Source organism: Crassostrea angulata, chromosome 1 (assembly GCF_025612915.1).
Source record: "Crassostrea angulata isolate pt1a10 chromosome 1, ASM2561291v2, whole genome shotgun sequence".
In the NCBI taxonomy this organism is placed as follows: Eukaryota; Metazoa; Mollusca; class Bivalvia; order Ostreida; family Ostreidae; genus Magallana; species Magallana angulata.
In genome coordinates, this window is record NC_069111.1 from 15,273,842 (window position 1) to 15,291,326 (window position 17,485).

General features: G+C 31.9%; 1 pseudogene; it reads left to right on the plus strand.

The window, feature by feature from the left end:
- The first annotated feature begins 1,304 nt into the window (after positions 1–1,304).
- LOC128168523 (N-lysine methyltransferase KMT5A-like) lies at positions 1,305–16,134 on the plus strand (annotated as a pseudogene).
- Positions 16,135–17,485: the final 1,351 nt, after the last annotated feature.

Consider the following 17,485-nt stretch of genomic DNA (forward strand, 5'->3'; position numbering starts at 1 on the left):
CCTCATAAAGTTGTAGATGATTAAGATGGTTTTCTTTTACGTTTAACTGGGTTTAATTTCGGTAGTAGTCAAACACATGTAGTGTGTGCTTTTTTTAATTTGTGTTTTAAATAATCATTTATTTCATTACAATTTTAGTATACCATTGAAATTTTTGATAAACTCTCAAAAAGTTAGAATTTCCTCTAGACTTTAACAAGTTGCATGTAGCACAATCGAGAATTATGTGCCTCCTGCATGTTCTTCTAAACATTTTAGGGGTTTTAATTGTGAAAATGTGTTGTTATTAGTTCGGGTAATTAAAGAATAATGAAGAAAAAATTAACATTAACTTGGAACTTTTCAAATTTAGACTCTCTACAGTATATACTTTTTATCAAGAGGAGAAAAATATGGATTTCCTCAAAGGGGTCAACAATTTTTCATAAGCCTTAACTGGGGAATCTTTTAATTATATTCTCTTTTGGAATTCACAACAAACAATTAATCATGAAGAAATAAACAATATGTTTCTTAACTTTCAAATTTACACCCAACACATTTTATCCAAAATAAAGAAATATTTTTGTGTTCAACGGCTTTAATTGTGGAGTTTCTTAGTAAAGTTCTCTTCAATCAATCAAGAAAAATTAGCAAATTGTTGCTCTATATTAATCACATATTAATTCTTTCATTAAATTACACCCTCATGAGAAAACTCTAAGTTTTAATTTAATGCCCCCCCCCAAAAAAAAAAATCAGTACGGTAAATCACCTATAAAAACCCTTTAATTTCATGAGCTTAATTTTTGCACCATAATTTACTCTTCCTTGCATTAAAACAAAGAAATGATTATTAGAATAATTATCAGGAAAAATCCTATTATTATTTACATAAACACCCATGGGGAAACCCAAACTTTTCATTTTAACGTTAAAAAATCAGTAATGTTAAACCCTAATTTATCCTTAATGACATTAATACAAAGTAATAATCAGTATTAATTTAAGGGAAAGGCTCATTTACAAATTGCACCCCAAAGGAAAAACCGTGTTTTTCATTTTAATGTTAAAAATCAGTATTAAATTGAAAACCCCTTTTATCCTTTTTTTTGAAAATCCTATTATCATAAACTATGACCCATATGAGGAAACACATTATTTTCTTTTTATCGTTGAAAGATCTGACAGGTATAGTTAAACATTTAGGAAACCACATGCATCTTTCAGGACCAGAATGTACACCCTAATTCCCCCTAATGACATTATTACAAACAAATAATCAGTATTAGTTTGAGGAAAACCCTTTTATTAAGAAATTACACCCCCATAAGGAAACCAATAATTTTTAATTTAATGTTTAAAATTTAATACATGCAGTAAAGCACTTAGAAAACTCTCTAAATCTTTTTTTTTATTATTATTATTATCATTTGCACCCTTATTTATCTTTCATTACATTGATACAAAGAAATGGTTCTAATAAGTTTAAGGAAAGATCCTATATGTAGATATATATGAAGTTTGATCCCCATGAGGAAACTCATTTTTTTTTCATTTTAAAATTTAATAAATCATTATAAAAACAATACCCCCCCCCCCCCCCAAATCTTTCGGGATCAATTTTTACACCATATTCATCCTCATAATTAATGACATCAATGCAAACTTGTAAAACAAAAACAAAAAACCTACAAGAGAGCTAAATAATTACTGAATCTTGTAAACACTCTCCAAAAGTAAAAAAAATATTCTTTAACAAGGTAATTATTTAAACAATTTTACTCTGCTTCATTTTCAAATTCATTGAAGTTTACCTCTTTTTTTTTTTTAAATTGAAGTTTATTGATTTGAGTGCCTGTAATACATATGAGAACAATTCTTTGTATACGAGTTGACCTGTATACGAATTGGTCTGTGTACGACTTGACCTGACAGTGTTACGACATATCCGGTAAAAAAAATGTCACAAAACAAACCCCTCCATCCTGCATGCTTTATACGAATTACTACAGCCCCCCAAAAAGGAAAAGAAGCTACGTAAGAACTGTAAGTCGTTTGAATAATTAGTGACAATCTTGTAGGAGAAGTTGAACGTGTGAACAAGTGTAGAACCTCTCTGCGTTTCGTCAGCATGTGCATGTGTTTAACAGCTGCACTTGTAATGTAACGTGATCAAGTCCAGCACAATCTCCTAATTTAGCTACATAGCTTGGTTATAACACTTTTTTTTTTTTTAAATTGACATTTTAAATAACATGTCTTTTTTTCTTGTATTATTTTCATAAAATTATTTTGCTAAATAAATGAGAAATGTTTGGAACATATTAGTATGATTTTGATCAACGAAATCGATGCAATGCAATGATAAACAATAATTATTACCGTCGATTGACTAGATAGAATGGTCTTTTCTTAAAATGACACATGTCCAACTAACCCGGTTAAATGATAGAATTTGTGCCCTTTACTGTAATTCTTAGTAGCAAATGAAAAAAGAAATATCTCGGTTGTATCTTGCTTATATTTTCATTTGATTGGTCTCAAATACCTACAATGTTGCTCATTTATAATCCCATTTTACCACATTAACGGTTTTGGCAATGAAATCACTGGTCACCATGTTAATGATAAAATCCGAGATATTTCGAGTGCAAAATGGCAGGCAAATTCAAACAGAGACACTTTTTGCCTCTGCTGGGGTTTGAACCAGGGTCCTCTGGCACGCCAGTCAAGCACTCTACCGAGCAAGATAAAGGGTTAACCCACTAGCCAGAGCTAGTAGGAATGCAATATACCTGACTCTACCACAGATATATTAACAAAATGCCTTTGTATGACCCATTATATTAAAAATGAATATTTTGTGGACTTAATTACATATGCATTTTCAAAAAGGTTTGTAATATAAATGCTGTGTTTTACCCCGGCAGATTGTTTTTAATAGACTTAAAGTCGATGCGAAGCAGATCCGCTTTGCAGCTGCTACATTGCAAGTATATGGGACGAATTCTTACTGTGACCTGAGCGTAAGCCTGGTTACGGTAAGATTATTCTTTCTATAGATTGACCAGTACTGAATAGGGTATAGATTTGGTGGTGCTTTAAATGTTCCTGGGTGTTGTTTTGAAGTCTTTTTTTTTTCTTTGGCTGATGTACGTTATATTATTGCTGATAGTAATGCAATATTGCTTTATTTAGAATTTTGTCCTAAAAACTTATATTGGAAGCCATTTTACCATTTACAAATAAATCAATAAGTTCTGAATAGCATAGCTGTTTCCATGGAAATCGAATGCAGATAAAAAGTTTTAGCCCTATTTAAACACCATCAATTGAACCTATTGAAAAAGAGGTTTGATGCATACCAACCAGCTATTGGAAATTCTTTTAACCTATACAGTTAATTTAATTTGCATGGATTTAACAAACAAGATCACTATAACAATACTTTAGACTACATGTAGTTTCTAAATTCTAATATCTTGTCGGAGTACAGTTGCCGCACCTCCATTTATCATTACTGTGGTTCAATATGATTTATTTAAGACTTAGTAAGAAAATTTAATGAATTCCAGAAGTAATTGTTTTAATCTATTTCTTCATATAATCCTGAAACAGACAAAAACAAATTGAGTTTTTGGAATTTGTAAAATGGCAGCTTAATGAGATTTTTCATCCTTCTGCATTTTTTAAAATTTATATCCTGCATGCTTATATGGGTATGTAAGAATAATACCAAAACAACTTTTGATAGAAGAAATCTTGTTACATGTGAAAATATAAGGCGTCAACAGACTATTTTATGCACATAATAACGTTGCAATGACCTGGCAAAGCAAAAGTTTAATATTGGTTGACTAATGTAAGACTGTAGTATTGAATACGTGCATGTATATGACCGCAAAAAATGAAACTACTGCAAAATCTAAACAAGCATTATAAGTGTATTATATTAAAGGTAATGATTTTTTCTCCAACTTTTATTTCCATAACTATTTGCTATTCAACATATGAACTATTCGGAACTGGTCAAATGAATAAAATTAAAGATTTACTATAAATTACAAAAGAGGTAGCCTAAGGGGACATTTACTTTTAAGTTGAAGTTTCTGACTAGCTTAATAATAATTCGGATGCTAAAAAGTTAAAGTCAAGTGAAGAAAAAGAGTAAAAATAGATATCAAAAACAGTTTCTGTGGTTAAGGAATAAGGTGCACCATCCAGTCTTTAATCTATCTTTCTATAGACTATCAGATGATGAATCAAATTGCCTTAAAAATAAGCCCCTTTCTGAGTTTCACATCACTTTATAGCAAGATACAGGAATGCCTATTGGGGGCAGTCTGCAGAAATCCAACCCAGAATATTGGTAACAAAAAACACTTAATTCCTCTCTGACACAAACAAATAAAACTATTTCAGGGGGAGGGGATTGTAGCAGCTCATCTCATGACTTGAGGGTGGTACATTTAAAGGAAAAATTCAAATTCTATATGGGGAGGGGGTGGTATATCTGGATGGAACAATGCATATAAAAAATGGCAGGTGAATAAACAAGGATGTTTTGCAAATAGGGCACATGTTGAAACATTAGATTGAAGTCATCATGGTAATACATGTAATTCATGAATTGTTCATGTCTAGTTGTCTATTTCTTGAACACCCAGCTAGCTACATGTACATCATTTTGACTATGTCTGTTGTTATCTGAATCTAAGATCAAGCAAGAGGAGATTTGATATTAGTATTGACCCAAATTGTTGTTTTAAAAATTACAAGAGCCTTTTTTATTTATATTACAGAGATAAAACAAATACATACATGTATGGAGAACTCTCTCGGTAGTGTGCGCATGATGTATGAGTTGTCTAATTGTATGGTCTAATTTCAATTTGGTTGGACTGACAATTTATGAATATAAGCATTTTTACTTTCTAATTTTCTGTCTAAAATGTTAATCAATTAAACCTTAAAATGAGTTGTTTAATCTGCGCAATTCTCATCTGGTTTAAGGTTGAGGCTGACTTTAGTTTGCATGGTTCATGTTTTTGTGCATTCTGATCGAGTAAAATACAGTGTATTTCAACCTTTTATGATTTTTATATAGATATAGACATTTATTAAATTGAACACAATAAACACATGATAAACAATTTTTTTTTAACAATTTTTCTGTGGTTTGGTAGGTGAGCATTGCCATTGATCTTGCTTTATATGTAGACATTATGATAAAATGAAGCTTTGTAGGAGTATATAGGAAAAAAGAAAAAGTAAAAATCGTAACCCTTTGAAATTGTATACACTAAATGATGGTATCTCCAGGGTTATTTTGCTTCATTTTGAATGAATCCATCATAGCAATTAATCTACATTTGTAATACATGTACCCAAAATACATGTATATAGCAAAATTTATCAACTGTTCATATTTTGAGATGACCCTCACTTAAACTAGATGGTTGAATTTAGTATTTTTTTACATATAAGGTACAAAATGATATTGCTAATCGCGATTTCACAATTCAAAGAAAATCTCTATTGTAGTATTTTTTTTAAATCTGCTACGAAGTGCGGACAATGAAAATTCTCTAAATATTCCTATAGAAAAATATACCTGTATTTTGAGATTGCCCCCAAAAAGAACCAGATGATTGCTTTTTCTTTTTTTTTAAACTAGAGCTGATGTAAATTACATATGGTTAAAAATAAAGAGGTTTTCTAATGGGTTTTTTTTTTATGCACCCCCCCCCCTTCCCCAATCGACCAGCTTAAATTATACTTGAGTTCAGGAAATCAGGGACATATACATGTATGTACACTCAGGTGCCAAAAGTAGGTCAATTTATTTTTTCTTTTCACCATATATTAATTGAAATTTTGTTTTTTTTAGAATTGTTAAAATGAAACCCTTTGACCATGTACATTGAAAAGACTTGGATTGACACATTAAGAATTTTTCTAGCTCTTTTTGCATCTTATTTGAATATTTTTCCAACCTTCTATTACTGAAATTTGATATAAACAGTTCAAAGTAAGATTTTTCGGCTCATACATTGCAAAAAATATATAGTAGAGCTCTTAAAAACTATCTCAGTGTTGTGTTTGAAATATTCAAATTTTACAAATGAGTTGTCAAAAACTAATGTACGACAACAAGTGGAAATTGAATCTACTATGCTGGAAATCAATATCAACTTCTTCAAAATCTGACCAATAATCTGACCTGAAAACCTTTTAAAAAAGTCTTGTTTTCGATGAAATATATAGGGAAAAACAAAAAATTGACATACTTTTGGCGCATTAGTGGACAATCATGTAATAATGCCTGATATTCATGGTCTGTGTGTTGCCTCTTTACCAATCTTGTGCAGTAAGTTTCAATTGAATAACATTAACATTATTTTATACATGTGAATCAACCCACCTTGTGTAATGAGTTTTCTTGCAACCAACATTTACCATTGTTGGTTGCATTGCCAACAATTTTATGTATTTCATATGCACATGTAGTATATTCTTGCCAATATACCGGGTAATATATATTTCCTAGACACATATAGCAAGTTTCCCAATTACACCAGTATAAATTCACCTCACAGATGTAGGGAGTTTCATTGCCAATTAATGTACATTCCTACACACATGTAGTGAGTTTCTTGTCCATATTCATTTAAATTACCACACACATGTAGTGAGTTTCCTTGTCCATATTCATTTAAATTACCACACACATGTAGTGAGTTTCCTTGTCTATATTCATTTAAATTACCACACACATGTAGTGAGTTTCCTTGTCCATATTCATTTAAATTACCACACACATGTAGTGAGTTTCATTGCCAATATACAGGTAACTCTCAATGGCTCGAACTTTGATTGGATCGAAGTTCTTGATCGCTGGAAGTGAGTCTAGGGTCCCGATTTTTTCCCCTATATAACTAAGCAAATTTACTATTGATTTCTCAAACTCTTGATCTCTCGAAAACCCTAGCTTGATCTCTCTAAGTCAAACTGCAGTCCCGTTCATAATCTATAGTTTCTTACTCTCGATACCTCAAAGTCTCCGTGTATCTCCAAGCGCTATACCTAAATAACACCTTAGACGCGGGACTTGTGTCACGAGTTGTTTGTTCAGGCGGCACTTGTCCTGCAAGGTGATAATTGTTTGATGACTGACTATACAAATACCTAATCTATAATTATCACAACCGTTTTACGATAATTTGGAGACGCAATGAAAATGAGAAATTAATTGAGATGAAACGATAATATTGAGCCATGGTCAAATTTTAGAATTATAAAACTGTTAAAAGTATGCTTATCAGCATCATTGTCATTGTAATGATTATATTGCTGAACAAGTTCTTACAGCTGGTGAAGGACCCTTACGGTGGGAACAATGGGTGATACTTAGTTATCACATTTATGACATGTTAATCGTCTCGCACTCCAGTAGTACTGAGCAATTTGATCTTAATATGATGCATAAAATAAATAATTATATTATGAATTTATTCAATAGTTGTTTGAATTTAGTTTTAAAAACATCCAGTTCTGTATATTTTACTGAAAAGAAAACGTTGTTTAAGCATGAGCGTAAGGTTAGCACTAATTAAATGGCTTAATCATAACATCCGGTAAGACTAATTTTAAAACCCATTGGTCAACCCAGAAAATTCCGAACTCTTGAAAACTCGAACTCTTGAAACTTCAAAGTTTTTCCTTGGACCCATGGACTTCCAGCTATCGAGAGTTACCTGTATATATCCTACACACATGTAGTGAGTCTCCTTGCATGTCCATATTCATTTAAATTACCACACACATGTAGTGAGTTTCATTGCAAATATACCTTTCCACACACATGTAGTGAGTCTCCTTGTCCATATTCATTTAAATTACCACACACATGTAGTGAGTTTCCTTGTCCATATACATTTCCACACACATCATGTACATGTATAGTGGTTTTCACTGAATTGGATTTCATGTGATAAATCAATAGTCATCATGAGGTGATAATGTTAATAATAATTAAGGTGAAAAGTTAATAATTATCCACCTTATACTGTAAATTCCTAATTAAAAGCGTGGAATCAATATCCGCGTAAAATCGCGAGAGGCCCGTTTCGCGAATTCTAAAATCTCGCTTTTAATTTTAGGACACATGTAATCTACATGAAACTATGATGAAATTTCGACATTCGCGATTTTATGTTCTCGCGATTTGATGGAAAATCGTTGAATCGCGGAATTAAGTACTCGCGTAAAATAAGGAATTTACAGTATACATTTAGTATAATATCTCATAACTCACATTAATGAAGTATGGCATCTCATATAACTCACATTTTAATTTGTATTGGCATTCATGTACAACTTCTTCTTCTTCTTTTTTCTAGATTATGTAAGTTATATAGCAGTCAACTAAAAAGATGGCAGCTTATTCAAGGGGGAAAATTGCAGTAAGTGAAATTTTTAACATTGTACATACAGTTGAACTTTTTAAGTATATTTCAAACAAAAGTACATGTGTATCGAATACCATTGATATGTTAAAGTTATTTGGGTGTGCATATCTCTCATTCTTTAAGTAAACATTTTACCGGTGATATCTCAATTAAATTCTCATATTTAGATGTTTATTCTTGTTTTTGCTTAGAGTGACATATTGAAGTTTTCTATAATTGTCATACAGTCACAATATATGCTCAAATTGTTTTATCAGCAATTTGAACAAAATCAGTTGCTCGGTCTGTTTTGTTTGTAAGTGAAATTATCACAACAGAAAAGTGAATTAATCAATGGTTTTATCAAATTTATGATTATAAAAAAAACAATGCGACAGTATTAAGTATTACAGTCCCTTAAACCATCTACTTTCCCATTTTTTCGTGCATTCACCATGCGCTCACCGTGCACTCACAGTGCATTCACTTGCACTCTTCACTCCGCTCCTTTTGTGCACACCGTTCAGAAAGCGCTCATTGTGCGTTCACCTTTGTTCACTTATCGTTCACCGTTCACTTATTGTTCGAATTCAGTCCGTTTTCATTCATTTTCATTCGGAACTTCAAAAATGAAAGAATCGATCTCAGCAAAATGAGGAAAAAAACCTTGTGTTAAGGTGAAAGGAAACTAATATTACACATAAAGCATCATTTTAATTAGAATTTAATCCGTGGAATTTAAAGTACACATTCTTGAGCAGGTCTGTTTTTTGCTGTTGTTGTTTTTTATCACTCTCCTAAACAGGCATTTTTTGGTTGATCTGAAAATGGCTTAAGTATGCAGTTACTGTGAAAATTTTATGTTACACAATACAGAGATAAATTGATACACAAATAATATTTAATGATTCATTTTAAGATAGTCAGTCCAGTCGTTTAAAAACAGAAGAATTCAATCAACTAACGATTCGACATATATATATATATATATAAATATAAGAAACAGACATTGTATTTGTGTATTTTTCACGATTCAAATAATAATTCCTTCGATTCCAAATCACAAACATATCCATGTTCGACAATAAACTGTCTTACTGAACAGATCAACTTAAGATAGTAAACATAAATGCGTGTTAATATATAGATTAACAATGGTTTTATGTATTATTTAGACATTTTTATCATTACATTACTCGATTATCTGTTGATAAAATTAATATTATGGTCTTAAATTTGGTTTTATTTAACTGTTATTCCTAAACATGCATAAATGGTATGGTATGATTTTAAAGATAATACAGGATAGATATTATTTGCAGGATAGTCGATAGGATAGGACTGTTTTGTCAACTTTCAAGATAGCAGCACTGTACGTGTAGTTTATTAGCATGTTTTTCCTAATTTCCGTCAAAATACAATGTAAGGATAACCATCGAGACACTCCGAAAAAATCGTTCATCTTGCGTTCACATATCGTTCACCGTTCATCGTTTAGCGCTTCATGTGCACTCTGCCTTCGCTCATCGTTCACCTTTCATTAGCGTTCACCAGATTCCGTTCAGCGTGTGCTTACGTAGAATGTTTCAGGGACTGTTTATGTAAAATTAGCATTCTAATTTATGTATGTAATATATCTTTTTTATGTATGCACGGTGTCAGGGCTCTACATTAACTTTTTTTCCTTTTTGTCCATTCGGACAAGTGATTATGACCGTGTGCATTATATAAGTAATATTAATAAAGTTTTTATTTTGATCTTGAAATAGTTGAAAAGGAGTTTGCAAACCAAAATGGAAGGCCTTAAGATAATTTGATTTTAAAATCAATGTGATAGTTTAAAAGACAAATTTTGCATATTTTGAAATAAAACTTTTTTCTAATGAGTAATTTATTTATGTGCTAGAAACAACGAATAAGCCCTAAAAGAGAGGCAGAATTTATGTGTCATTCTGGACTGGACTGTGATGCATTAAAAGTTGAATTGATCAACAGAAGAATTGGTGAGTTGATACACATCTATTACTACTATACATTAAAATAAAAGACTCGAGTTTTTGGGCTTTAATATCGAGAAATCAGAAGAGAACTGTCTTTTGTTCTTTATTTTTTAAACATCAGTGGAATTTGAAGATTACCAGTTTGTTTTTATTTTTTCTCAATCAAGCTTAATTTGCTTATTAATAATCAACGAAAATTCCTTATAAAAATACGGAATCATATGGATTTTTTTTATTCTACAATCTTGCGCATGTGCATTCCATTCACGCTAAATCACGGGAGGCTCTTTAGTTTATGTTTCCACAATATCACACTTGCATGGATAAACTCAGAAACGATAATACACATATGTTTAAATTTTCATTGAAAATTTGCTATATCCTGAGAGTTTGAATGTCAACATGTTGTGTAAATTCGAAGTGAGTAAAAAACATAGGTAAAAAAGTGTTGAATTCTTCATTAATATGAATTAAATTTTTAGAAGAAAGGTATTTACAGCCTCAAAATGGTTTGTTATGAATAATTTGACTGTTAATCACAATGCAGCTTCAATAATTTTCTCCAAAACCGTTTCGAAGCGATTATGCAATTTTTTGCTACGTTACGGGTATAAGAGAGGCATTTCAACTGTGGTGAAGGCCTGTCCCGAGACACAGTTAGATTATTCTAACTAAGCAGAGTGTAGTGAAATTAATAGCATTATTGTAGGCTTAAAGCTTGGTTATGTAAATATGGTGTGTCGATGTATCTATTTCGTGAATGTCCGATATCATATGTCAAACCGTGCATGCACGGGTTAGAGTCTAGTGTAATAGAAAATAGTATCATTTCTTTGTTTTTATGTACCAATCTACTCAGTTTCACACATTTGTTTCCCTTGATTATGCAGATCCTTAAATGAAAAATGTCATTAGTTTCTGGAACAATTTTAGCCCCTTGCATTTGATAATCACAATTATACAAATAATTCCATAATAAAAGGCATTTATAAATAAATTAGGTTTTGTACATGATTTGTGAACACACTGTACAATCATGTAATGCAAAATATTCACCAATATTTTTTTTCTTATTTTAAGGATATGGGGTTTTTGCAACTCAAAATTTTCCAAAAGGAAGCTTTAATTTTGGTAGAATATGTTGGAGAGAGAATTGTGCCCAAGGAAGCAGAAGAAAGAGAAAAGAAGCGCAAAATAAAACATACTAGTTATATGTTTTACTTTAAGTGGAATGGTCTGAAGTGGTAAGCAAATATTATATATTTATTGTGATTGTTATGAGAGAGAGAGAGAGAGAGAGAAAGAGAGAGAGAGATACAATTGTTTTATTTACCTATTTTAGATTTTTTGTAATACAACTTTTTCTGGTTCTTATGAGAATGTGAAATTGATATCCATATACAGTTTACTAGATGCTGGGAATTGTACAATTTAGGTCAGATTTTGATGACAGAAAATTAATTAGAATTTAATAAAAAAAAATTGTGTTTGAATATTCTCACCACCCTGGCAATTTGTTTTTAGAAATTGCAGTGTTTGCGGCAGGTTATGAGTTCTGAGAATTGGCAAAAAACCATTGTTACGTACATTTCAACTAAATATGGAGATGAAAATGATATCCTGTATAACTATTTGCACTTTATAAAGGAAAGTAAAGTGAGCATGAGATAAAAAGTTTTATACAATGATTAGGTATTTTCTATTACCATGATTACACTATAATTCAGTGAATAAATCATTCTGACATCTTTGCTTGATGACTAAAATAACACCATGCATACGTAACAGGATTGGAAATATATGACGGCCAAACAGAGATTTGAACCAGGGCATCCAGAATCACTAGATATGTACTCTACCAACTGAGCTATATATAGCCACCGATGATCAAACCAGTCCCACTTTCACACATATATGTGTAAATTCATTTTCATTAAATACCGGGTGCAACCCTGCAAAAATCTATAAAATTGCTTTTTTTGTTTGTAGCATTGATGCAACTAACACTGAAAGAAAGGGGAAGTATATAAAGGACGAGGAAGTCGGAAGTCCGTTGAATAACTGTGTTATGCGCCTTTTGGTTACCGAGAATTATCCAAGGCTCTGCCTCTTTGCAAATAGAGATATTAAAGCTGGAGAAGAGTTAAGATATGATTATGGGGAAGCCAACCTACCTTGGCGACAAGTATGTGACAATTTTAATAATTGTTGATGTGTTAATGTGATTTAAATGTCAAAAGGATTTCAAAAAAAAAAATGCACATGGTTTAACATTTCATATTGTTTTTTGCAACAAGAATTAGTATAATCAGTGAATCAATTAATTTTTAACCTGTATAATATTGAGTTTACTGCGCGAGAGTACATGTAGTTCAGAACTGCACAGTAATAAATACTATATAATTTAATAATAAATTGTTACAACTATTGTTCTGTTTAAGATTCACCTGATGATAATCCATTGGATGATAACCCATTTGATGTCAACCAGGACAGTGAGGAGAACAATGAAGGTTACTTTTACTTAATGTTTCTAGTGTTCATTTTGATTTGATACATGTACATGTATTAAAATGTATTTAATATTTATGTGTAACATATGTCATAACAAACACATTTCCTGCACATGTGGTGAATTTCCTTTCCATTTTGAATGCATTTCCCACACATATGAGTGAATTTCTTCACCAGTGTACATTTACTACACATGTAGTGAGTTTCCTTGTCCATATTCATTTAAATTACCACACACATGTAGTGAGTTTCCTTGTCCATATTCATTTAAATTACCACACACATGTAGTGAGTTTCCTTGTCCATATTCATTTAAATTACCACACACATGTAGTGAGTTTCCTTGCCAATATACATTTCCACACACATGTAGTAAATTTCCTTGTCCATATTCATTTAAATTAACTTTTTCAGTGTTTTTGCTTGTGATAACATATGATAACACAGTTGATTTTGTATTATACAGTCCATTAAACTCAAATAACGTATGATTTGGGCGCAAGCAGAGTTTGCTTATTTATATTCAAATAATTAATTGTACAACTGCTGGAAATTGTCAAATCCATCATAAAGCCCTCAAGCTTCATTGGATTTGATCATGCCCCGACCAAAATTATCACCCCATAATACATGTACTGAAAGAATGATTTCTTATTCCTTAATAACTACCACACACATGTAGTGAGTTTCCTTGCCAATATACATTATCTTCACACACGTAGTGAGTTTTCTTTTCAATATACATTAATCATGCACATTTAAAAAGCAGACTTTGATGAAATTGATTTGGCTGACAAAGGTGTGTTTATAAATCATGTTTTTATTTTCTGTCTATTCCCCAAGAATTTTCAAGGCTGTTTATTGATGTGTCTTTTCTTCAATATAGAAACTATTGATACTGAAACAGAGAGTGAAAAAGAAGTTGATGATGATTCCAACACTGCATCCCCTATGGAAGGTACTTTTCATTCAGTTGATTAGATCCAGATCTTTTTTAATATTCCAGAGTTAGGTAGCCTATTAAAGTAGAAGGTATTGCAACAAATTTTTCAAATATAAGTAGGGTGTGCACTGTTCAACCTGCCAACTGTGCAATCCGGTACACTGGACATTCTGACCTCATACTTGTATTTTATTCCCAATTTTTTTTTATAATGTATCTAGGATAAAACACTACACTGTAAGTTTCATAACCTGAGGTTTTATTTGGTCAAAGTACTTTAAGTAATTCAACACATTACATAATGTACATGCACAGTAATTGCTTGTTGGCTAGGTTACCGGTACAAAGATGTCCTGTAAGGTTAAAAGTTATGGTCGTTTTAGAGCATAGTTAACTACATTTTCTAGTTAATAGTAAATAGTGTATACGGTGTAATTTCATACCTTTTGTGCTACTTGAGGTGAATTTTTATCGAGATGTAATTAACATTGTATATTGTATTGCAGTTCCATGTAAAAGTAAAAAGCTAAGCACAGAGAGATCATCATGCCCACCCCATGCAAAACCGGAGGCTCAAGGACAAGGTATTATCTTTGATTATATAAATTTAAAACTTTTTACGGACACCACCTGCCAGTTGCCATTAGTGACAGTAACTTAATTGCATATAAATTAGGTTTTGTAGATTCAAGTTTGTTCAAATTATGGTCCATGGGGGTAGGGTGGGGCTACAATGGGGGATAAATTATATATAGAGAAAATCTTTAAAAATCTTTTTCTCAAAACTATTAGGCCAGAAAAGCTCAAATTAAAATGGAAGCATCCTCAGGTAGTGTAGATCCAAGTTTGTTCAAATCATAGTCCCTGGGTGTAGGGTGGGGCCACAATTGGAAGATGAAGTTTTACATAAGGAATATATAGAGAAAATCTTTAAAAATCTTCTTTTTTAAGACTATTAAAAGTATTTGGCAAGAAAGGCTTAAACTTGTGTAGAGGCATCCTTGGGTAACTATGTAAATTCAAGTTTGCGAAATCACAGTCCCTAGTGGTAGGGCGGGGCCGTGATGGCGGTTTGGATTTTTACATAGGAATATATAGAGAAAATCTTTAAAAATATTCTGGGAAAGTTTTCAGTCCTAAACTCAGTACTTAGTGTGAAAGCACAGGTTATGCAGATTTAAGTCTGATGAAGCCCTGATTCCATAACGAAAAGTGGTGCCACAAAATGGGGGGGGGGGGGGGGGCTATTTAGGAATAAAGAAAAATCTTCTTACAAGCACAACAGCAAAAGGGGCTTGGTATTTACCAAAAATAAAGAGGTGGATAAAAATTGGCAGATTCTCAAGTTTTTACTGTACTTAGTTGTCAAGATATTTTGATACTGTTATGCTAATTTGATCAGAATTAAGGCAATTGTTGCTCAGGTGAGCGATGTGGCCCCTGGGCCTCTTGTTTAAATTCTTGGATACAATGAATGAATGAATATCTTTTTACTATATTTCATACAGTTTTAACATTCAAAGGAAGGATACCAATTTTTGAATAAAGACTGTACATTTGGGCTGAAGAACAAATAACCTTAATGACAAAAATATGATAAAGATACAGCAATTTTAAGATAATAAAATCTTATTTTTTTCACAGCCAGTGTTCAACGTCACACATGGACTGCTGTAGAAAGGCATCCTTGGAGCGACAATTTAATAACTTTATCAAACTAGGGAAAACTCCTGGTCAGCTTGACTGTTTAAACGCCATTAGGAAGGAAAAGGCATTATCAGGCTTCACTTGGCGCAATGTGAAGTTTGCTGTCAAAAACATAATACCTCTCGTCAGAGAAGTTGCAGAAAATGAAATTCCAGGTGGTCGCAACGTTAAATTTCTATGTATTATAATTATGTTATCGTAATGAAGTTCGAATGCATACTGTTTGTGCTGTATTATCAATTTGTTAATAACATTATGCCGACCAGTATCTAAATTTAATACAGAGTGCATGCATTTGTGACAAATGCTTATTGGCTTATACAAATGTACATTTATTTTTTTGTCTGTTATTCTACTTCCTATTCCATGAAACATTTTGAAATGGCAGAAATGGGTAGACATTATTTGACATTTTAATTGATAAAATGTAATCAGAAATGTAAAGAAGGGCATGCATCATGCATGATAATGTCAATAATTGATTGAAATTATTTGAATTCATAAACAAAATTCCATATATCATGAATTACTATGAAATGATGTACTTTTAAATTTTAGCTTAAAGTTGTTTGATCCTAAAATAAAATGAATTATAATTAAGATTCTGTAGTTGATTTATGTTTTGTTTGAAGAAGTATCAAAGTCCACAGGTCTAGATTCTACAAAGCAAGTGGCAAATAGGAATTTATTTAATTTAAACAGTATATGTTTTTAAAGAAATGAAACACACGTGAAGACTTTTCAATTCAATTAGATTTTCTTATAAATTCAGTCTTGATAGGGTGCGTAAAAATTAGCAAGAAATCCTAATTATTTAAGTCATACAGTGATAGTGTAAAGTGTCTTTTATAGGCAAAACAGTTAATAAAAGCATACAAGTTGCAATGGTACTAGACTGCATGTCCTTTGACAAGAAATATTACTGTCTCGTATATGTTTCAAATTATAATACATATAACATAAAATGTTGAATGAATTTACATAATTGAATTATATATGTAATTAACATAAGATTCTTTGTATCGAAGTAGGGTCTGGTGCTAAATATAATGTAGTTTAAATAGAAAACGTGCATATGTGGAGAAAAGTGTGAAATGCAGTCTAATCTTATTTATCCAGAATTCACTTAGTATATATTGTTCTCCACAAATTTGACAATATATGCATCTTGAGTATACCATAATGAATTGATTAGATTAGCCTGAGTATTAGAATTAGTATTAGAATAATTCGTCTTGCAGCTTGCTGAAATTATTAGACCTCTCTCTCTCTGTTCAGTAATAAATGGTTTATGTGGTAAATTTCCTTTGAATCTTCAATCGATCACATGACTAGCTAGATGTATTGACTTTGGGGTAAATTAGGAAGAAATACACACTGTAGTGAGTTTCTGGTGTGTATTCACAATGAGTCATGTGACCTCATGTAGTGACTATCAGGTATAAAATCATAAACTTTTACAAGGAGATTTTGCCTATTTCAAATAGCAGAATAGTAAAAAGATGTCTTATATTTTTTAAAAATATTAATATATATTGAATAGCACAACTAGAACATAGTGTAGTGAATTTCAGGTGTAAAGTCTGATGTAGTGAGTTTCGGCATAATGCAAGTGTGTGTGTGTGTGTGTGTGTGTGTGTGTGTGTGTGTGTGTGTGTGTGTGTGTGTGTGTGTGTGTGTGTGTGTGTGTGTGTGTGTGTGTGTGTGTGTGTGTGTGTGTGTGTGTGTGTGTGTGTGTGTGTGTGTGTGTGTGTGTGTGTGTGTGTGTGTGTGTGTGTGTGTGTGTGTGTGTGTGTGTGTGTGTGTGTGTGTGTGTGTGTGTGTGTGTGTGTGTGTGTGTGTGTGTGTGTGTGTGTGTGTGTGTGTGTGTGTGTGTGTGTGTGTGTGTG